Raw genomic sequence first — 24,517 nt, 5'->3', positions numbered from 1 at the left:
TATTGCGGAGGCAAAGCTAAGGTAGACTTTATTACCTATTGATTTTGCACTCATGATGAAGCAGTCTTGTAAAACCTATAAAGCCGGGCTGGAGAGGAACTTCGCCACTAGGGGCCTCTTCAGCATAGTGTATCACCCCAGGCTGTCATTTATTACCATTATCCTGTCCTTTAAGGTAGCAAAGAAATTTAACTTCCTGGGTTCACGACATGGAATACTTTATTAGAAAAGGGCAACCTTGTGTCAAAAGCATTAGCCAAAGGCCTAAAACTAAATGGAAGTGGTCTTAAATGATGGGTTTGGTACTACTTTTGAATAACTTTAGAGTGTAAGAATTTGGATTTGTATTTGATATATCCTAATTTCCAAATATATGATTTTTTAAAACTTTGAAAATATATATATGGTTTTCATCTAGTATTTCAGTGGTTTTCTTTGTATGTCTTTGGTACAGCTTATTTTTATCTTTTAATGTGTTTAAAATGGTTTTATTTCCTAAACAGATATTTGTAGCACTAACAGCAATATAAGTTGTTTTTCAAGGAATTTTATCTGGTTAGCAGAAGCTTCTGGTTATCTTTCCTTTTTAAAAAATGTCTCATGTCTATAATCCCAGCACTTTGGGAGGCTAAGGAGGGCAGATACCTTGAGGTCAGGAGTTTGAGACTGGCCTGGCCAACAGGGCAAAACCCCACCTCTACTAAAAATACAAAAATTAGCTGGGCGTGGTGGCACGTGCCTGTAATTCTAGCTACCGCGGCTGATGCAGGAGAATCGCTTGAACCCGGGAGGCGGAGGTTGCACTGAGCTGAGATCACGCCACTGCCCTCCAGCCTGGGCAACAGAGCGAGACTGAAAAAAAGAAAAAAAGGAGCCACATTGAATCTCACCTTTAAAAAGTGTTTTGTCACATTCCAAGATGCATCACTGAAAGGCACCTTTCTTCTATGTGTTTTTGAAAAGACCTCTTATTTCTAAATTCTAATGTGAACGAAGTTAGTCAAGCTTGAGAATATTTGTTGAACAACTCAAAGCTGTTTTTATTTGTTTCTGTTTTTATTTGCCAGAAATAATTTGCTATTTGGTAGAAAAATTACTATGTATATAAACAAACATTATTACTGAAAATATTGCCATATTGTATGTAAATGAATGAGAATATTATATTTTCAGGTTTTCCATGAAATTTAATGCAAGTGACAAACTAAATGACTTTAATCTGTAAGTAAAATTAGAAACAGTTAGACCCAGGTGTGGTGGTCCCAGCTACTTGGGAGGCTGAGGTAGTAGGACTTCTGAAGCACTCAATAGATCGAAACTACGCTAGGCAACATCTCAAGACCTTGTCTCAGAAGCAAATGAACAAAACCCAACCAAACCACAAAAAAACTAGCAACAGAGAAAAGTTTAGCCCATTGTAGGTCTTAAATCTTACCAGTAGTTTTCCTGTCTTATCTAGCGGAATGTCTCTGAGTTTGGAAAATTATCAGACATCCAATTCTGATTTTTACATGGCAGGATTTTACAATAAGACAATCTGATTTTTTTAAAAATCAAGGTCTAGGTCAGTAGTCTTAAGAGAACAGGGTAAGAGGAATAACTTTTGGATGAAGGTTGTAGAACATTTTAAATATCATTTTCCTCTGATTAAGCTAAATGTTTTGGATTACTTTTAGGATTCTGTGCATATGAAAAGGTTATAGAGATCCCATTTGCATAAACTAATGCTTCCCCAGAACTGCAAGAGTTTGGATTATCCTCAAACCCCCAGCTAGCAAAGGCCATGGTGTCTCCCTGCCTCTCCTTCATCTTTGCAGACTGAAGCTGAGTCCACGCCAAGATGATAGGTACAAAGCTTTATGCAGGATGGGACAATTTAGTTTGGGCAAGAGCTCCAAGCTGAACAAGGTTATGGATGGCTGAGTTGAGAGGAAATGAATGAGTCTTTAAACCTGGGAGTCATTTTTAGGAACCAGCACTTGGGAGGTATGCCTGCACAAAAATAATTGTTTGCTAGAATTTCATGTTGTGAACCTATGACTTAGGGAAACTTTACTTTGCTGCACAGATAATTTTTGTTGCTGTTTTTAGGCAATGCATAAAACATAACATGCAGTTGCCCTGGAGTCATATTTGATAATTTGTTTCATTTTCGCACACAAAAGACATTTGAGTTGATGGAGGAAAAGAGAAGCAGGAAATGGGGAGGAGGTAGATGTGAATTGTCCATTTATACTGAGGGCCAGCCTTGTTTTTGTATTCTTAAGGCATGTAGGCACACAGCACTGCAGCTTAATACTGGGAACTGGTCACTGGTGATTTTTGTGGTATGTTCATCTATTCTTTTAATAAAATTACTAAAATGGTGGTCTTTGACTTAGGCTCTGTGTCCTCTCAAAAGTGACATTCTACTTCTGTTTCTCAAATATTAAAAATATGCTAAAGTTAATGTGTCAGTCAATAGGTCAACATACGTACACAGGGCTGTGCTAGGAACCCCTTCCTCTGTGGTAAACTGTTCCATGTTGGGTGCTCAGCCTGGTCAACAGAGAGTGGACTGAAGTTCCTGCAGGGCACACTTTGTGGCACAACCTGCATAACTTTGTGTGACGCTCTTGTCTGTAAAAGTGGTTAGAACAATGTCTGGAGCATAGTAAAGGTTATATATGTGTGTGTGTATATTTTATATATCATATAAGATATATTATATATTATATACGATATAAATATATACTATTATATATGATATATGTCATATAATACATATCATATAATATATAACATTTTATATTATATATCATATAATAAAGTATATCATTTATCATCGTTATCATTATCCTATCATATAAAATATATTATTGTATATATTATATAACATTGTATATTTTATATACTATATACAATTTTTAAAAATGTTATATAATATAGATACATAAATAATACACATGTATTAGTCTGTTCTCACATTGATGTAAGGAACTACCTGAGACTGGGTAATTTATGAAGAAAAGAGGTTCAGTTGACTCACAGTTACAAAGGTTGCACAGGGGGCATGGCTGGGGAGGCCTCAGGAAACTTACAATCATGGCAGAAAGTGAAGGAGAAGCAAGCACATCTTCACATGGCAGCAGGAGAGAGAGAGCCAAGGGGGAAGTGCTACACACTTGCAAACAACTAGATCTCGTGAGAACTCTATCACGAGAACAGCAAGGGGGAAGTCTGCCCCTGTGATTCAGTCACCTCCCACAAGGCCCCTCCTTCCATATGTGGGGATTAAAATTTTACATGAGATTTGGGTGGGGGCACAGAACCAAACCATATCAATATATAACTGTTGGTTGTTGTTATTAATATTATCATTATTGATTGCATTGCTTTCAGAGTAGATCATTCTAGCAGTCGCAATAATCTGGAACAGAGGATTCAGGTAAACTTAGTGCTTATAATAATGTTTGCAAAGGTAAGTAATTCATTTAAGTTTTCTTGTTTCACTTCTATCACAATTCTCTTCCCATGATAAAAATGGTTAACACTGATGGAGCCCTTAAATATGTAGCGGGTACTCTGCTTAGTGTGGTATGTGAGTTCTTCATTTAATCAGCACAGCCGCCTTAGGAACTGTGCACTCTTATTATCTGCGTTTTACAGATGAGAACACTAAGATTTAGGAAGCAAGTCAAGGTCAGCTAGTAAGTGGTGTAGCTGGGCCTTAGTGCACGTCTGCCTGGCTCCAGGACCTGAGCTCATGACTTCTTTGCTTACTTTTCCAGCATAAATATTCATTGAATTGGCAGCCTGGAAAAGGTCTTTGAGTTCTGACATGCAAACATTGATTTTCCTTACAGTATTGTATTTGTCTCCATTTCTGGGCATGATGGAGCAAGATAACAAAATAATTTTTATCAGAGGGTCTGCTTCAGCACTTTTAATTTATAGGTTTGTGTATGTAGCTTTTTCTAGCAGCTCAAAAATACAATGTAGAGCAACATCTCTGTTTAACATCTAACTTCCGATCAAGGCATTTGGCAGGCATGTTACCAGCAGAAAGTATGAATAAGATCAAGTGTATGGGTTGCAGAATATTAAGGTATTAAGGCTGGAGTCAGCCATTCATGCATTTGTCTATCAAACATTTTTATGCATCTGTTCTATGAAGGTACTCTGCCAGACACTGCAGGGAATACCAAGATGTGAAGACAGTACAGGAGAGAGGAAGGGTTTGAGACTTTGGTGGTGGACAACCTGGGGTTTGAATCCCAGGTCTACTCCTTACTGACGAGGGGGACCTTGTTCCATTACTAAACATCTCTGAGGCTTAGCTTCCTCATGTGCAAAATGGGGATAATAACATCTTATAGGCTTGTTGCAAGAATTAAATGAAAGGTGTAGGTAAAGTTCCACGCCACCACGAAGTAGTAGGTACCAACCGATAGCAGTGTCCGTTTTCTTCTTTCTTCTCATCTGTCTCCTCTCAACCCCTCCCTTCCCTTCCCTCTTCCCTGCTGCCCCCTACTGACAGAGTGGTGGTAGAGATAAAAGTATCTAAATCCAAGGCTGAGTGTGATCAGTTCCTTTAGAATGTCATTTTCTGGTTCTTCCACCAGAGGCCGGGACAAACCTGGCAGCAGTGTAGGGTCCCTGTGACACTTGGTTGTTGCCTAAGCTGGCCAAAGAGGACGGCCAGGAGGCAAATGGCAGCTTGGAGCCCAAGAGAGGTACCTGTGGTGTAGAATAAGGTTTGGGTACAAGGGGTAAGGGAGAAGCTATTTTAAGAAGTCAAGAACTCAGGTCTCATGGAAGTTGGAACAAGTCAGAAATGAAGTTGGAGGTCAGCTGAACAGAAGGGGTTGGGGATCCAGGATGCAGGGGGATATAAGTGACCATTTCCTGAGGGGTCCAAGGCTGGGTCAGGGGCTCAGCTGTGCTGCACTAGCTGGATGGCTTCTGCTGAAAAGCTCAGAGGAGAGCTGCAGCCTGGTGCCTCTCCAGATTGGTGCATTGCCTCTTATGGACTTCTGGCTCCCTGGCCTCCCACTGCAGGATTTTTCCAAAAGCAGTACATCCCCTGTCAGTGAGTAGCTAAGTCAAAATTATTAGTTGTCTGGCAATAAATACTGGAGATCTTTAAGGGGTAGCTATTGTCACAGGAGAAATGAGCCTCCCCCTCCCCCCACCCCCGCCGAGCTGGGGATTTGGTTAATTACATCCAGGTCTGTTTCACTATGATGCAGGGAGCCAGATCCATGGAGGCCTGTATAGGGCCCTGCTTGCAGTTCTGTACACTAGTCTATGTTGTTAGATCAGGGATGGTCTTTAGAGAGATGTTCCAAGTGGTTTTATGATAATGAGCCGCCTTGTTTGGTGACCAGGGTAGATGTTGTGTGTGGTAGGGAGGGAACGTGGATTTTACAAAATCATTACAGTTCAGAAACGTCTACCTCAGCCAGGAGCAGGAAGCCTTAACTCGTTATTTATTATGCCATGGCACATAGGCATAAACCAGCCCTTCTGTGAATAAGCAAACAGAACCTGCCCAGGTGCAAGAGAAGCTTGATTCAGGCTTTTTTTTTTAAAGCCAAAAATTTAAAAACAGTATCAAATTGGAGAACAGTTTGTTTCAAGCAAGTTACTGTAATTTTCAAAAGCCCATTTTGTGGAACTAATAGAGTGTATTAAAATGAACTGAACAAGCAAACTTAAAAAAAAAAAAAAAAAAACAGAAGGACAGCTTAATGGGAAGAGGAATAGTCCTTGAAATGAAACCCAAGTTAGTTCAAATGGTTCTTGGGAATGTTAGTATCATGAGCATATGCAAAGCACACAAATAAGTGAAAAAATCTGGGAACCAATGAACTGAATAAGGAAACAGCACCCCTGGTGAATGGGCCTGGGAGATGGAGTCATACACAACGACTTCACTTTTTAACTCTGTGAACTTGGACAAGTTCCTTTTTATTTTTTTTTGAGATGGAGTCTCACTCTGTCACCCAGGTTGGAGTGTGGTGGTGCGATCTCGGCTCACTGCAACCTCTGCCTCCCAGGTTCAAGCGATCCTACTGCCTCAGCCTCCCATGTAGCTGGGATTACAGGTGCCTGCCACCACACCTGGCTAATTTTTGTATTTTTAGCAAAGACGAGGATTCACCATGTTGGCCAGGTTGGTCTCGAACTCCTGACCTGAGGTGATCCACCCTCCTTGGCCTCCCAAAGTGCTGGGTTTACAGATGTGAGCCACCACACCCAGCCTACTTAATTCTTTAGATTCCTTTTTCTCATCCATAAAATGGGGGGATAATCATGCTTATTTTATTGAGTGGTTTGCTGAGTCGTTGAGCTAATGTGCGTAAATGCTGCAACACATGGTAAATCCTTAATATATGTGTCAACTGTTGTTATGGCGGAGAGGGATGGGAAAGAAACATGGAAAAGAAAACAAGTGTCAAGGAGCATTCGGAAGATGAGGAGGAGCATGCTATATTTGCTTGAGGCCTTGTATCTCCTATTTCTATTCTTAGTTTTTTAAATGTATAAGTTCTAGATTATTATAATCAAATATGTCTTGAATACCTACTGTGTGCCTGTCACTATGATAAGGTGCCTGGGTTTGGAAACTAATCACAGAAATCCCTTGATATCTTTGAAGTTCTAGACTGAGAGGAACGACTAGGACTTGCTGTTAAATGATGAATTCCTAATGTCCCCTGGCTACTTTAATTAGTTACCCGAAAGGTAACAGCTTTTCTTTTACTATTTACCGTCTACTCTTTATACAAGAGGATAGGAAATAAGTACATCTTCTTGGACCTCCATACATGTAAGTAACTTAAAATTTCCAGGTTACCTCTGAGTATCTTATATGCATAGAAGTAAGATTTTTTTTCTGAGTACATTTATGGCTACATAATGGGTGAACAAGGGAGGAGACTTGTATTTTACAGGGATATTTCTTTGGATATACCTATGACCTCCAAGTTGTCTAAAGCATGCTTTTTGGCATGGAGATTTCTTTCATCTTTTAACTAAACTTATGGCCCATATATTTCTGGGCCTGAATAACAGGAGAGAGCTGAGTTTGAGGCTTTTTCTTTCTTTTTTTTCTTTTACTTCTCCTCCAAATGGAGGTGTAGACAAGTTTCTGCAGTAGGAAACTAGCTTGGTGGAGACAGAACTCTGTAGCTGACTCACTCTAGCCATGAGCAAGTTCTTAATCCATAAAGTAGGAATTTAATCAAATGCAAAGCAATGAAATTTCTGGACTGTGAATTGATTCATCAGTCCAGAGGGTGGCTGAAGCCAAAATCTGAGCAGAAAATAGTCACTCTGTTGGATCGAGTAAGCTGGTTCAACATTTTGTGTCTGGGGTGCTCTCAAAAATAGCTTTCCTTTGTAAAGAACATATTATTCACTTAAGTAACTAAAAATCCTGAGGGTTTTCCCCATTAATATACCTGGGTATAAAAAGGAATTTATCCAGCTTCACTGGACTTAGCTTTTTGCCTTCTTCCAAGAATGAGTCTGCACCAGTGCTTGGGGCATTATTAGTGTGGATAACAGAGGCCTCAGGGAACACCTCCTTAGACCCTATATGTAGAACCAGTATCTTCACGTTTGGTGTTCTAATGGAAAATGAAGTTGGAGGAAATGCAGGAACTACCAGCTTTTTTTTGCTTTCTCTCCCACTCAAGACATTGACCTCTTGAACCAACTGCAGGAATTATTTGCTGGCTAAGTACCAGGACTGCATTTTTTCCCTATCCTCTCAAGATGGTGAATTTTATTGGTGCGCACAGGGTAACCAGTGACTTTTTGCACTTTTCACCAAGGTGGGATGGGATGTGAATGTGGGACCCTTGTAAAATTGTCTGGTTGCTTGAAAGCATGAGGAGGGGCTTCTTTGGCTTGTGGAGCTGGCCACCCACTAAAGTGAAGGCATGTGGGAGGCACTGGTTCTTTAAACCCCTTTCACTGGTGTCCACAAGTGATGGTTGTGTTATTCTTGGGGCAGATGACATGCCAGTGTGTGAAATCACCAAGTATTGCCATTGCTCTCCCTCATGTACGAAAGAAGGGCAGAGAATGAATGGCAAAGCTTTGAATAAAGCTGATCATATTTGTTTATTTAATTTACATGAGTTAGAAATCTTTGAAATGGCAAAAGCATGCATTTGAAAGAGATACTTCATTCCTGGAGGACTGGTAGGCTTCATTTAATAATCTTGTCAATAACATGTTGGAGTTGGAATTAACGAGAGAACCAATGATTAGCAAAAATATATCGACAGAAATAATAGCATCTCTGAGATCATTTGATCTAACAACAGTATTTTGCAGAAATAATAGCAGGTTTGAGATGACCTGTACTATCCATCTAATCTGAAGATGAGCAACAGAGGCTCAGAGAGGCTAAGTGACTTATCTAAGATGACCCAGCTACGTAGTGGAATGAATGATGTTGTTGAGAATAGAACCCAGGTTCCTTATTTTCATCAATCTGCACTTGATGGGCTCTGCAACATCATTAGGTACCATGGCCAATAGGCAGGTAGTTTTAGGTGCCCCTTATAACAATGATCTACCAAGATGCCTACTCTCAAGTTGTTCAGAATCTAGTTTTGGACTTCTACTGTATGCCTGGCATTGTGCTTGATGCTGGAGTTACATAGACGAACAGATAGGGGATTCTGACCCCAGGAGCTCACAGGAGATTGAAATACAAGGAAAGGAATATATTACCATGCTAGGGCTTACTGACCGTGGAGCATCTGAAACTGGTCCAATTGTCCCATAGAACTGATGTTTATGGCTTCTTTTGAATAAACATAGAAAACTTAAGAAACTTACATTTGTCTTATCTGAGTTCCTTTCTCAGAAAACCAACCCTCAGGACTCCCAGATATTATCAAGGAGCTGAAACTTACCAGATCACCAAGTCTGAACAAACCCCAGACCATCATCCATCATAATTACCTAAGTGACCACCTGCTTCCTGTTGGCCAACTCCCCTTCTTTACCCCTCCCTAATTCCTGTTTTCCGGTGTGTACTTATATTCCTTCCCTGCTATATAAACCCCTAATTTTAGTGGGTCAGGGAGATGCCGTCTGATTAAAACCTTCTTCCCTGGCAATACGTGTTTTCTCAGAGATCGGCTTTCTGCGCTGTGAGCAGCAGGACCTGGACATGAACCCCTGGCATTTCAGTCACAGATATTCCCTGGGGATGGCGAGCCCTCACTGCATACATCAAGGCACAGGGATGTATTTTTATTTCCTGTGTATTTTACAACATCAGAAATGGAAATGGTGGCAAAAAGCTTCATGAATCAAATGGACTCTAAATGACCTTAGCTTCATCTGTGCACATCCAGCTAGTGAATTAAAGTTTGAAATCCTTTTTTCTCTGTACTTCAAATCTATGATCTTCCTGGAGACACTTGGTAAGATTAGTTCTGAGGAGCTTCTTTAGGGTCACAAGTAAAAAATTGGATTGTATGCCTTGATTTGATCATTTACACATTGTGTGCATGTATCAAAAACCAAATGTACCCCATAAGTATGTACAGTTATTATATATCAAAAGTGGGATTTTATGTACCCAAAGAGAGATAAGATGTGGATATGGGTATCATTGTATCTAAGTCAAGGGGTGAATTGTTGGTTTTTCAGTTAAATTAAGGCTCGTTTTTCTTCTGGTAATCTGGAAATGGCAGAAGATTAGGAAGTTTTACTATGTGCTAAACCCTATTTGAAGTATTTTATTTGTAGAATTTATTTTTTCAACACATACAAAAATACTTGAAGAACTGAGATTCACATCGATGGAATACTTTGGGTCAGATGACTATGACAGGCTGAACCAGCATTGGAACAAATGTCTGTCTGTCTCTAAAGATTTTACTCCCAAGATTGCTATGGTACCTCTATGGGTACCAAGAGTAATACGTTACGTGGCAGTGGATGTTTTAGCTGTGTTTACATTATATTTGGACCAAATTATAGACTCCTGGAGTATAGGGACTATAGTTTACACAATTTTATAATGTCTTCCCAAAAGTGTGGCAAGTATAGTACAGTGTGTAGGCACAGAAGGTTCTTGATAAAGGTGTGTGGAAAGAGTAAATGTAGCAATTTAATAGTCAACATGGTTAATAAAAACTGTGTTCATGAATAGACAAATCACATTCAAGGATCCCTGTATTTGACTGTAAATCTGACCTTGGAGAAACCAAACAGAAAACTCACCTTTAGAAATCTCTTTTATTATAATTTTCAATTTATAAGCATGCCTGTTTTCGACTATATTCCTACATACTATGTGTTTTCTTAAAAGCTACCTATAAACAAATTATATATTCATACTCTTGTGGCAGGCTGGCTGGATTTAATAGCAGCAGGAAGGCTTCCAACACATTAAGTGCTCTTGAAGGTAATAAAAAGGAGGACTAATTACCTAGCTGAAACGATTATAAGAGACGTGTTGGACATCTGGACTCTCTGGGATTCTGACATCAGCAAAAGTGGTTAAGAAAATATGGTTTTTGAGAAACAGCAAAGACCATCTATTTGAACCAAGTTATTTTATTCAATCTACGATGTGGGTGTATCTGTGGTCCGCTGAGCATGAGGACAGGACTAAATAATGCATTGAGCTTCTGTGGTTGAAGTGACAGTTTTAAAGAACGTGGCTGGTGTTCACAGTTGGAGTCTGTGAGGTCTTACTTTTAATGATTATACCTTTCCCGTAGCCATCTGTCTTTCTTTTTAATAAGCAATACTCCTTATCGAGCCTGATTTGTGCACATTGATTGCACCATTATACTTGTTAAATATTAAAGCATTTTTTTTCTCGTGTGAAGTCTAATTAGGCAAAGTATTCAGGGCAAGCCTGTCATTACCATTCAGAATAATAGTCTGGTCATTACCCATAACATACCTCAGCTTTCTGGATCATTTGTCTTTTTTTTTCCTTTCTTATTAGAGTGCCAGTGTACCAAATATATTGCATAAAAATTTGATGAAGGATTCAGTACTATTGGGCCATTAAGAGAAATTATGCTACAAAGATTATGAAACCTCTAAAAAATGTGTGGAGAAATTTATCATCTATAGTTTGCATTTTTTATGAATCAGACTTCTGAAAAGATATATAGAATAGTTACTTGAAGGCATTAATTTTATTCGATGAAGCCATCTTAAAGTAGCTTTAAATCATAAAAATATAAATTACAATGATATTGGGAAGAAGAGAAAAGCAATCAATAAGTAGTTACATTTTATACATGCTGATAATGAAAAGAATATTTTTAGATATCAAACTACCATCACTGAAAGTCCATGTTGTGAACCCTTACTTACTTTCTCAACTTATTTGTTCTGTGTAGTCTAATTCAAAAGTATATTTGCATCGCTGATTTAGCGGCAAGTATTTTGTCTGTATAAGGCCAAAAGTAAGATTATGAATAACTCTAGTATCTTTGATAAGTTATCTGATATCATTTTGAGATGATCATCATAATGAATATGGTCCTTTCTTGAGATGTTCATAGTACTTTCTCATTTGTGCACACACACTCAGGCATACACATATACATGTAATCTGGGCTTACTGGCACGAATCAGATTAGGAATAGGACCAGTTTATTGCTGCATACTCTCAGGAATAAAAGCTTCCACTCCATACGTTTCATGTAATGTATGGTTATTGGACTAATAGGTTTTTCCCTCTCAGTGGTTCCAGCAGCTCATATTGGGGTTTTGAAAGTGGCTTTATCCCTTCACAATTGCAAATAGCAACAGCGTTGCTTTCCATTTATGCATTATGGAAATCAGCGTGTGTGTATCTCCCTAGAGTGAGAGTTTATTGTGAGTTATTTTTGAATGTGGTCAAATCAGAATGAGATCTGGCTCTGAATGAAAACATGGAAATACAGATCAAAGAAGGGAAGGGAATGTATAGATCATCTAGTCCAGTGTTTCTGCACCACAGAAGGAGAAGCCAAAGCTCAGAGAGGCAAAGAGGCTTCTCAGAGTTCATGTGGTTGCTAGTGGCAGAAGTGGAACAGGAGCTAGGCTCATTCCCTGTGCATTTTCTACAGTGCAGTGGAGGCCCCTGACAGATGACATTTGGACCATTTCCCAGTTTCCAGACCCTTCACAGATATAGTGTATTTTGGCCTGTAGGTTAGAAAGATGTTGAAGGAAGGATGGTTGCCTATGGCCCGCTGAAGACAGGGTTGGGATCATCTGAAACTGTCTAGGGTGATATTTTTTCATTGGCATATTGTTAGAAGCTGAAATCTCAATGATAAAAATTCCCAGGGCAGCCTTTGAGAATTTCAGAGTTCAGTAGCTAGTCAGAGAGGGCAGCAAACAGCTGTCGTGGGGGATGCATTGGCTGCAGCTGGGCCAGACCAGGTCTCAGTGGAGGAGTTGGGTGTTCTGTTTCAGAGGCCTGGCATCTTGCATTTTCAGCCTGCAAGGGCAATGATCAGGTCTTGAGTAAATCACCTAGCCAAGAGAGGCCCCACGGTTGAAAAGGACCCAAGAGGTAAACAGGTTAATTTACCTTTGTAGGTAACTGTCATGACAACTTGAATATTCAGTTTATACAGCACAGTGGTTTGGCACATTGGGTCTGAAGTCTAAGATGTCTGGGTTAGACCAGCTGCCATTTACTAGCTATGGAACTTTGGCAAGTTACTTTACCACTTTGAGCCTCAGTTGTTTTGTCTATAAAATGGGAATAATAGCAAACATTTATATTGTGCTCACTGTGTGCCAAGCGCTGTCTAAGTTGTTTTGTCTATAAAATGGGAATAATAGCAAACATTTATATTGTGCTCACTGTGTGCCAAAGACTGTCTCAGTTGTTTTGTCTATAAAATGGGAATTATAACATTTATATTTTGCCTAGTGTGTGCCAGTTGCTTTAGGAGAAAACCCTATGAGGCAGGCACTACCATTATCCTCTCTTTACAGTGAGGAAACTGAGGCCCAAAGGGGCTTAATGTCTTGCTCAAGGTTACGAAGCTGTTCAGGGTTGAGCCGGGATTTGAATCTTGGCAGTCTGCTGCTTTTTATCACTTTCCTATGCTGCCTGTTGATAGGATTAAGGTTATTGTGAGGATCAAATGGGATAAGCACACCAGAAATATTAGCTCTCATCATTATTAATTATAATAAAGCTAGCATTACCTTAATAACAAGAATAAAATCCATATGATCAGCAGTTTCTTTTCCCGTAGACAAGCTCCTTAAGTAAGAAGCCAGATCATCATTAGAAAGTTGCTTTGGCAATTACTAAAGTAATGCGAAAAGAATTCAGAAGCCTTTATAAAATGTCCCTGTAGCTCATGGAGCCTTGGTCTAGCCGAGTAGACTGCCAGCAGGATCAGCTCCCCGACTCTTTTGGCTAAGACTCCTTTTTTTTTTTTTTTTTGATGAAGTCTCACTCTGTCACCCAGGCTGGAATTCAGTGGTGCCATCTGGGCTCACTGCAACCTCTGCCTCCCTGGTTCAAGCGATTCTTCTGACAGCCTCCCGAGTAGCTGGGATTACAAGAGTGTGCGACCACGCGCAAGCCCGGCTAATTTTTGTATTTTTAGTAGAGACAGGGTTTCACCATCTTGGCCGGGCTGGTCTCAAACTCCAGACCTCGTGATAAACCCGCCTCAGCCTGCCAAAGTGCTGGGATTACAGGCATGAGCCCCTGCGTCCCGCTAAGACTCCCTTTTCACCTCTGAGGGCTTGCAGACTTTTCCTACTATAGGGAGCTCTGGAGTACCAGTGACCAACTCTGTGATGGTTTTCTCTGATCTATCCATGCAGATGATTAAAGGAGATTAGACAGGTTACGGGCATTGTCTGTGCCACTGGACTGCCACTGTAGAATTGTCTAAGAACAACACCCCAGTCTTGGAGGAAATCCTTCAACCTACGCACAAAAGTCAGTTTTTGACTTGCTTCCTCCATTTTGTTGAGGTCATGACCTCATTCTCAGAGTGTGATCTTATTTCCAAATTGCTTTGCTATGGAGTTTAGATATTATCTTGTGTCTCTTCTTTTGCTTAGTTTTAAATTTATAAATTATGAATACATATGTGGATATGTAACATGTGCGTCCATTTTAACTTATGATAATAAAAGCAAATAACTATCCATAAGCATCTAGAACATTCCTTTGAAACCCCTCACATGTGCTTCCTGGTCATATTTCCTTCCTACCTGCCACTCCCTCACCCCAGGGGTAACTGTTTTTCTAAATATTGTTAACTGTTTCCTTGCTTTTCTTTCGAGCTTTACCAGAAATGTGCATCCACAAATAATTTGTTTTTGTTCCAGTTCAACAGGCTGTTGAATGGGAAAATTTGATTAACCATTCAAGATACATTATGTAGCAGTTACTAAAATAAGGTGCAAGAAAGACCCCAGTGGAGGTTTTCAAATGAAATATCCAAACACCAGGCTCAAGCTCTTGAAAATCCTCCTCACTCTGAAGATACAGTAAAACACTGGTACTGGATGTGTGAGGGGATTTATTTGAAGAAGCCTCTGCTATGTGCCCATCACTGTCCTTTCGTCCTGGAGGAAGGGTTGCGGGGGTGCTGCCCCCACCCCAAGCCTGGAGAGAGCAGCTGCTTTGAGGCTGCCTGTACAGCAGGCTCTGTGTCTGCTGGGACTGGGAGTGTGGCAGGCTGTCATGTGACTTGGGTGAGACACTTTGGTGGCAGAGTGAAGGGGAGCAGCTGGGATAGGGCCTCTCCGCTGCCAAGCGTGTTGGAGAGATTTGTGTGTGCTTCCTGTGGACCAGATGTGGCCCAGGTGTGATGGAGAGCCAGCCTGGAACAATTTGGCCTCTGCCCAGGAGGCACAGGCAGCAGAGAGCTTGTGGAGTGAATTTTAGGGGCTGCAGGGGGAGGGTTGGGGGCAGTACAAACAGAAGACTTAAATGCATCATCCACATCACAGGGATTTTGGTTAAAGGGGCCCAGCAGGGAGCCCCTGGAAAACCTACAGAAGTACCCATAAGAAAGAGAGAACCTTGATTTAAGTATCTGCTGGTCTACAGGATGTGAAGCCATTTGCACTAGTGAGGATTAAGTTTGCCTGCATATAAATGAAAGAACAATGGTAACACAAAATAGGAGTTTACTTCTTTCTTACATAGAATAAGTCAAGAAGTAGGCAATTCAGAAATGGGGTGGTAGTTCCATACAGTTATTAGGAACAAGTCTTCTACTTCACTGCTCCCACATCCTAGGAATAGATTCCTTGTGCTCATGGCACAAGAGAGCTGCTAAAGCTCCAGCCATCACATCATGTTCCAGGCATAGAAGGAAAGGAAGGGCAGAGGAACGGTCTGCCCCCTCCTATTTAAGGAGACTTTTGGGATGCTCCACCTAACATTTTTGCTTATTAGCCAGGGTTCACTTATGTGGTCATGCCTAGCTCTAAGAGAGGCTAGGAAATATAAACTTATTGCTGTGATTCTTTTTGTAAAGAGGAAGGGGATATAGTGAGGCAGCCAGCATTTTCATGGCATTGGCAGTCATGTGGTCTTTCTTCTTCATATGTTTCAAACCCAGAGAGAAGAGTAACAGCAGCTAAAAAGTGGGTAGAAAAGAGAGAAGAAGGCTATAGGCTACCTGTACATATCCTAGCTGGGGGATGGAGCAGGAAGTCTTACTGTTTGTTTGATCTTCTTTAGAGTCAATGTCATACATTGACCTGAACATTCTATTTTCTGAATCACAATTATGTTTTGTGACTTAAAGTCACTTTAGGACTTTCTGTTACCTACAAGTGGCCAGAAAATTATAGGGCCTACTAGATTTTTCCTTAAGTAGCATGATATAAGCCTACCCCCTAAATATCATATATATTTCAACTTGATAAGGTCTTTATTGTACATAACCACATGCTGTTTTCATACCTAAAAATTATCATTCTTTAAAAATTGCTGAATACCCAGACCATGTTTAAATTGTCCTTATCTCAAAAAGTATCTCTTTTTGTTTGATTAATGTTTTATAGGAGGGCCCCACATTGCATTTGATTGTTTAGTCTCTGAAGTCTCTTGTAATTGAAAGTCCTCTTCCTGGTATTGTCATTTACTTGTTTTGTGTCTTCTATATTTTCTATAAACGTTACTTATATCTAGAGGTTTAATTAAATGGAGGTTCATTTTTTTTCAAACAAAAATAACTCGTAGTTTATATGAATAATTATTTTTGCTTCAATCAGTGCACAGTGTCTTATGGTTCTGCTTTTAGTGATGCGTGGCCAGCCCTTAACTTTAAAACTTCCTTATCTTTTTATTTTGTATATTTGTGTCTTAAAATTTTTTTATTGTGGTAAAATATACATAATATAAAATTCATTATTTTAACCATTTTTAGGTGAACACTTCAGGGGCATTAAGTGCATTCACGTTGTTATGCGACCATCACGAATGTTCATCTCCTGAACTTTTTTCATCTCTCCAAACTGAAACTCACACCTATTTAACTATAATTCCTCATTCCTTCATCCTCCAGCCCCTGACAACCACCATTCTACCTTCTGTCTCTATAAATTTGACCAATTTAAGAACTTCATATACATGGAATCATATAGTGATTTGTCCTTTTGTGACTGGTTTATTTCACTTACTGTAATGTCTTCAAGGTTCATCCATGTTGTAGCATGTGTCAGAATTTTATTTCTTTTTAAAGCAGAATAATATTCCACTCTGTGTCTTGCTTTCTTATTTCCCCATTAGAAAAAATGTGTTTTTCTTTATGGAGATGAGATCCTGCTCTGTCACTCAGGAGTACAGTAGTGTGATCATAGCTCACTGCAGCCTCGAACTCTTGGGCTCAAGTGATCCTCCTGCCTCAGCCTCTCGAGTAGCTGAGAATTACAGGTGCAAACCATGGTGCCTGGCTACTTCATTTTTTATTGTTGCAAAATACACATAACAAAATTTACCATCTTAACCATTTTTAAGTGTACAGTTCATTGGTAATAAATACATTCATGTTATGCAACTATCACCACTGCTCATCTCCAGAACTCTTTTAATATTGTCAAACTGAAACTCTATATACATTAAACAGTTAACTGTGTGTTTATCCATCTCCTAGCCCCGGGCATTCTACTTTCTGTCTTTATGATTTTGACTACTCTAAGTACCTCATATAAGTAGAATCATAATATTTTGTGTATCCTTTTATTTTGAAATGAAAATAGCATTTAGCTAGATTTAGAACTATCTATGTGATGATCTCAGTCTTTAAGTTAGAGCCTTAGTACATTTACATTTATTGTGATTACTGCTACTTATCTTATGTGCCTTATTTATCCTACTTCTTTTATGTTTCATTTTCTCTCCTTCTTTTCCTTCCTTTGAATTGAGTGTTTTTTTTTTTCTTTTTCCAATTTTTTTCTTCTACTAGTTTGGAAGTTACACATTCTACTGTTTTTCCACTTGTTCTCTTAGAAATTTTTCCATATGTGTCTAACTTACCGAAGTCTAAAATTAACCACTAATCAATATATTTATGTTTCTTTTTCCTAAAAGAAAGTATTAGAAAACTGTGATCCCCACCTGTTTAGTATTTTTGCCTTATCTATCTTGTAAATTGACAAATTAGATATTATTATTGCTATTGTACTAAATAGTGAGCATTCATTTGGCTTTAACCACATTTATGTATTTTTTTCCCAGTCACAGTTTCTTCTTGCCTCTTAGACTCTTTCTGGGAGATATATACATCCTGAAATACATTATTTAGAAGTTCTTTTAGTAACGTCCTGTTGGAAGTAAACTCTCCTAGTTTTATTTATCTGACAATAACTTCATTTTATTCTAAGTTTTCAAAGATAGTTTCATTAGGTATAAAATTCTAGGTTGGAAGTTATTAACTTTCAGTACTTAAAATATAGTATTTAACTGGCTTTTGAGAAGTCAGTTTTAAATTGAATTGATATTTATAGAAATATGCCTTTTTTATCTGGCTGCTTTAAATACCTTTGTTTTTCCTATCTCTACTCTCTCCTTTCTGCTTTTATTTTTAATGTGGTGAGTGAGGATTTTTTTTTTTTATCCTGTTCAGAGTTTTGTGAGCTTCCTGAACTCAAGGATAATTGTCTTTCATCAATCTTGGAAAATTCTCAGCCATTATTTCTTTGAAAATAACCTCTTTCCCCAATGTTGCTAGTGTTTCCTTCTGGAACTCTAGTGAGATATGCTGTAGAGTTCCTCTCTGTTCCTTAATCTAGTTCATATTTTTATCTTTTTTCTCCCTCTGTGCTGTTTGCTGGGTAATTTTTTCAACTTTATTTTCTGTTTAACAAATTCTCTTTTTAACCATGTCCAATACAATATGTAGACCATCTATTTGGTTTCTAATGTCAATGTACAGACATACTGTGCATAGGAACTGTTCAGTTAATGGCTTTTTGAAAAGTGGTGCCACTCTTTGGATGATTCCTGTTTTTTTTTTTTTTTTTTTTTTTTTTTTGGTTTTGGGACCTAATGACTTTCTCAGTCCCAAGCACATGAGATAAAACCCTATAGGAAATGATATTTAGACATTAGAAATTCAGGAAAAGACATAGTCAGCAGTTTGTGAGAGACTATCCTATAGAAACTTTTTCTGTAAAGGGCCAGATGATAAATAAATATTTTAGACTATTGTGGGCCATTTAGTGTAAGTTACAACTACTCAAGTCTGTCGTCATAGGAAAAAAGCAGCCACAGACAACATGTAAACGGATGAGCTCAGCTATATTCTAGTAAAACTTTATTTATAAAAACAAGCGGGCTATAGTTTTCTGACCCCTGCTAAGGAAATTTGAATTCTGCTTTGTGTTTGGATGAATTAAAACATTTTCTGTGCACACATTGCAAAAAAAAAGAGAAGAAGAGATGGCTGTTGTACATCTCTTTAGGTTGTTGTGATTGCACTATTTCCATAAGTTTTGAAGCATTTTTTTTTGCCTTAAATGCGTTTTCCCGTGTTGCAATATTATTTTTACTTGCAGATTGAATGTGAAATACCCATAAACTTACCAAATGTTGAAAATTGATGAAACACATTGATAAAATTGATTATATAAAAAGAAGAAAAAAGCCTTTATGTGCTTTGTATTTTTTCTATACTATATATTTGTTCACTTTCAAATTGTTTTTAGGATTTGAATTTGTTTTTATTGTTCAATTGACATATTATTCTACCTGTTAATGTTGTCTGGATGTCTTCCATGGAAATGGAATGTATTATAATTTTTCTCCATTGAAGTTATTGAAACTTTTTATATTTAACAATTTTTCATGTAAAGTTGTTAAATAAGGGTCAGATCTTCTGTCTTTCAATACATAAAGTTTTATTTTTTTAAGCCTATCTGATAGTTCTTGATAGTCTCTTTGTCTTTTGCCATACACTTAAAGATAAAACATTTTTATAGTTTTTATTTGATAATTCCAATATCTGCAATTTTTGTGCATGTAATTTTGCAGCATGGTTTTTTTTCTGTTACTTGCTCATGACAGCTTTCCCCCCTGAGAATTTTGTGGTATTTTGATTTGAGCTTCTGGTCACTGGAATGTTATCTGTGGGAATGTTAATGTGAGAATTTTTTGAGGCCTATATTTAAAGTGTGTTTGTTCAGAGAGGACTTATATTTATTTCTTGGAGGCATCTGGGAGTACTATCATTCCAAGGTGTTTCAAAATGAAATCTTTGGTATGGAAATTTTGGGGCCCCAGAGTACCAGTTTCAGCCTATACCTGTGTGAAGGAGGCCTTATAGTTAGGCATTCTCAGGGCACCTCTTTTTCATTTTTCACCCAGAGCCAATGCTGAGACGGGCAAGCATCTCCACTTGCTTTCTTGGATCATATTTTTCTAATTTACTTCCTAAGGCTGCTGCATTTTGGGGGTTCTCAGTTCTGTGCATGGGATCTCTTCTGGCAACTCTGGCCCCAGCATATGCCCTAGACATTGCCCCTTGTCCCTTCTAAGTGGCTCACTAACATTGATTTCCTGGCTAGCAAGAGCAAACCTGATCTTTCTTATCTGTTTGGATCCATGCTTTCCTGTTATTTCAGGGCTCTGACAGTTTTCATTGTTTACCCATCATCTCAACCATGCATTCAGAGATACATTTATAATGTATATGTATATTTATAATATACATACACACATATATACATATACACATCTATGTGTATATTATGTGCGTGTTTTGACATTCAGTAACTTTAGGTGTTTTGTACAAGTTTTTTTCAGCTATCTGGTCTGCCATGTTACTGGCAATGGAAGTCTGTGTTTTCTTCTTCCTCTGATTTTTCTGTGACCTCTCAGACATTCAGCCAAGAGTCAACACTCATAGAAGAAGGGAAGAGTACTTCAGAATTCTTCTCTTTCTTGTGTTAAAAGAAAAACTTCAGACAAATTAAATTTAGTGGAGTTTATTTGTGCAAATAATGATTCATGAATCAGGCAGCATCTTGAAGGAGTAGAGGTTCAGAGAGCTCAGCCCAGCAATGTGTGCAGGCAGTATTTATGGACAGAGAAAGGAAGTACAGGCACAGCTTGGTTAGTCATGGCTGGGCATTTGCCTTATTTGGGCACAGTATGATGAGGCATTTACCTTATGATCTGATTCATTGGCAGCCTGTGATTGGCTGAAGCTTGGCTGCTGTGATTGTCTGAGACTCAGCTTTTTGTTACAAGAATATTCTCTTAAGTTAGGTGGCAGTTTGCTGTGTAAGGATTCAAAGTATTGAAGCAGCTTTAAGCCAATTTCATCTAGTTTAACACTTGGTACAAGGTGTAGATTTCAGGTTGTGTGCAGGAGGCTGATACTTTGAAATTTTTTATCTCTGATTCACATACCTTGATTCTGAGATGGAAGTGATATGGAGAGTGGCCATTCAGGTTCTGTTATAATTCCCAGAGCCTGGCACTAGCCTGGTCCCTCTCCATCCCTTGATTGAGGAGCCTCAGTGTTCATTGTTGGGGGGTGAACAGATAGCCCTGGCTCCCTGGTGTGCCATGAAGCAGCTGGGTCCACTTCTTAGAGTGCATTCTGGCCTCCTCTATGGTTTGGGCTTGCACTCCTGGGCTTGGTCATGAATTCTAAGCTGGAGATAAGCTGTTCCTTCCTTTTCAGTATTCAGAGATGGCAGCAGAGTTTCCCTTCTGGCTACTTTCAGGTACATTAAGGAAAAAAAATGGTCCTTAATGACAACAAATAAAGCTCATATGAGCAGAAGCAAAATGTAGAATTCTCACCTTAGCTAGTCTGCCTTGGGAAAGGTCAGTGCACATGTAGACGTCTTTCAGGCAAACAGAAAAGCATGCATAATTTAGCATGGGCATTATTTTAGCAGCAGAAGGACATAGACCACTTGGCACACAGAGTGCATTGTGCATTGCCTTTGTTACCCTCTGATTAAAATTCTGTCTTAGCAGTTGTGGAGGAGGTGAGCGATAATCCATATTGGCGTAAAACTTAGTATGTCACACAGCTGCTGGCTCCTAACTCAGAAAGTTTGAGACAATGGTGTTGATTTGGTAGTTATCCTGCATAGGGAATTGATTTATTCTTACTAATAGAAAATATAGGTTTTTGAAGTAGGCAGTAATGGAATCTCTTTTACGCTTAAATAGGATTCCACATTAACAATTGATGGAGTGTGGGCCTTGGCTGTGATCTTGCAATGTGAACATACCACAAGGAGCACGTTCCAAATTGACAAGAGTGCTTTATAAAATGTGAACTTGGAATATAGGGATGGGATTTTATTCTTATTTAACTCATATTTCTGAGATACCTTCCATATAAAGCACTGCTATGTAAAACAAAAGAAACAGAAAACAATGTTTTTTTACATTGATACTGATTGTTCTTTTCATTTCTGTCCAGAAGTTCTACTCTTTATCAAATTAGTTATTAATCCTCAGAAATCCTCTTTCAGCACTATACCATTTCTAATATAACAGGGTAAAGGGATGCGTTAGTAGCATAATCATTTGAAATGATAAGTACTCCATTTTTCACCATTTATATTTTATTCCTTTTGTATTGCAAAATAAATTTGAGATATTTACTTGTTCTACTTTTAAAAAGAACAAATCAAGAACAACATATCCAGTATCATCAAAGTTACAAAATAGATAAATTAGAAAATTATTTGCATTCTAAAAAACAACAACAATTAAACTTCCCTTTGTAGGATCCAGCAATGCAAAGTAATACAGAGGGTGATTCATATGGCAAGGGAATGGATTTTGAAATGACGTAATTTATAAAGATCCATATATGTAACTTTTCTGCAACTTGATCTATTGCCTAAAGTGTCTGTGAATACTTCTCACTTCTCTTTATATTGTTTTAACTCATAAACCTTGATGCTGTTTTCCTGTTTATTCTTTTAACACATACTCATCGAGCCACTGCTGTGTGCCAGGTGCTGTGCTGGTGATATGGGGTGAAAGTCCCACGAAGACACATATGGCTGCTTTTTATTCTACTTTCAGGATCAGGGAAGACAATATCAAGTGAAAGGTCAACTATCGGTGAGTCAGAATTTCATGTTCTTGTTTTCAAGAGATGGTCCTTGAACACAGCAACTGATTCTGGTGCATATTTTGTGGCAGCTGGTAAGTAAAGTTTACCACAGTAGACATTGATTGATTTTAATTGGATGTATTTTGTTGTAGAAATACTGTTAAAAAACTCTTTAACTTCTGCATGTCAGGAAATTAAAAATAGTGTTTTTGAGGACAGATTTTTCTTGTTAGTTAATGTTCATCAAAGACAGCAGGAGAAACACAACCGTTATGCTAGTTTATTTGAAAACGTGCCGTTTTAAGCACACTAATTTCTAGAAAAAAGGGAGAACTGATTAAAGCTAGATTGATTCAGATTGCAACTTTAGCTTATGTTACCTAATTCTCTTAACTTGGAAGATTTAGAATTGATTGTAAGAAAGCATTTGGCCAATGACACCTTTTTAGAAATGGTCTTGTTTTCTGTGTGCTATCAACTCGTTATGGAGATCAAAGCTCTGATGCCATACATAATTGAAATGCCAAAGATAGAGTTGCAGCACGGCCTGACAGCTTGGTTATTATTTGACTCAATATTTTAATTTATTTTCTAAATTATTAACCATGGCAACAGTTTAAAAGAGTTCTCAATATACAATTATAGAGGATGCTGATGAGTAAGTATCTGCTGTTTCTTGATCAAGAATTAGAGCCTGAGATGGAATTATTTTTTATTGTGGTAAAATATACGTAGTGCAACTATCTTAAAGTGTACAGTTTGGTGGCATTAAGTACATTCACGTGGTTGTGCAACCATCTTCTATCCACAGATGTCTTTCAGGAGCTTATTTTTATTGAGGTTGTTTGGAGGTGTTGTGTTCAAGATGGAGTTGTATTACGGAAAAGTGGCATCAGTTTCTGAGGTGTTAGTTTGTAAGATGATGTGTCAGGAAACAGCCATATTTATTTATTTATTTATTTGAGATGGAGTCTCGCTCTCGTCCAGGCTAGAATGCAATGGTGTAATCTCGGCTCACTGCAACCTCCACCTCCTGGGTTCCAGGGAGTCTCGTGCCTTAGCCTCCCAAGTAGCTGGAATTACAGGAATGGGCTACCACGCATGCCTAATTTTTGTATTTTTAGTAGAGACACAGTTTTATTATGTTGGCCAGGCTTGCCTCGAACTCCTGACCTTAGGTGATCCACCGGCCTCAGTCTCTCAAAGTGCTGGGATTACAGGCATGAGCCACTGAGGCCAGCCAAGGAGCTTATTTTTATTGCTGGTTGTTTGGAGGTGCTGTGTTTGAGTGAGCCTAATGGAGTTGCATTATGAAAAAGTGGCATCACAAGCTTCTCAGGTTTTAGGTTGTAAGATGATGTGTCAGGAAAGAGCCATCTTTAGCAGCTGTTTAGGCTCATGATTCTTTTTCTTTCAGGGAGCCTTGCACCCCCTAATTCCAGTGGGGATCCCTGTCCGGGTTAATTCTCCATTCCCTGACGCTTCAAGGAGTTCCCCACCTCTCCTCCCAGGGCGTTTGCCAGCTGTCCTGGTGGCATGAAGAATGCAGGAGGACACATTCTGTTCTGCCCAAGCTTGGGGCAGGGAGAGCTGGTTTCAGCTCTGGCCAGTGGCCATTGGAGTCTGGTTTGCAAGATGATTAGAGTGATGGAACACAAGAGAGCTATTTCAGTGTTACTGACAAATACCAGGGACTTATTAAATGACATTCTACTCTAAGAACACAGTCAGAGGGATGATCAGGGGCCATTTCACTCCTACCCAGGAGCCAGGCAACTCCATCACTGGATGGACGTGGAAGAGATGGCTGTCACCTGGGAGGTGGGCGTCACCCCTGTAGCTCTGCACACAAGGACAGACAGCAGGCAGCTGAGAGTGATGGCCTAGTTATTCCTTCCGGTGGGTTCACCTTATTTACTTTTTTGCTTATCCTTAAGTACATTTTTCTTTATTGGAAAAAG

The 24,517-nt window shown here is 38.9% G+C and overlaps 1 protein-coding gene across 13 annotated transcripts in view; it reads left to right on the top strand.

The window, feature by feature from the left end:
• Positions 1 to 24,517, top strand: part of CSGALNACT1 (chondroitin sulfate N-acetylgalactosaminyltransferase 1) — a 358,363-nt gene that overhangs the window by 2,997 nt on the left and 330,849 nt on the right. For 5 of the 13 annotated variants that reach the window (XM_024251227.3, XM_024251229.3, XM_054561295.2 and 2 more), the window contains exon 2: positions 22,456 to 22,564. The exons of 6 other annotated variants lie outside the window; for them this stretch is intronic. The gene's annotated coding sequence lies outside the window, so the exon portion shown is untranslated. Of the gene's footprint in view, positions 1 to 22,455; positions 22,649 to 24,517 lie in introns of all 13 variants that reach the window. 2 more of the 13 variants (XM_063726561.1, XM_063726560.1) reach the window with 2 other exon arrangements.

This window comes from Pongo abelii, chromosome 7 (genome assembly GCF_028885655.2).
Source record: "Pongo abelii isolate AG06213 chromosome 7, NHGRI_mPonAbe1-v2.0_pri, whole genome shotgun sequence".
In the NCBI taxonomy this organism is placed as follows: Eukaryota; Metazoa; Chordata; class Mammalia; order Primates; family Hominidae; genus Pongo; species Pongo abelii.
The sequence above is the reverse complement of the archived record's forward strand: the minus strand, read 5'-3'. Positions and strand labels throughout refer to the sequence as shown.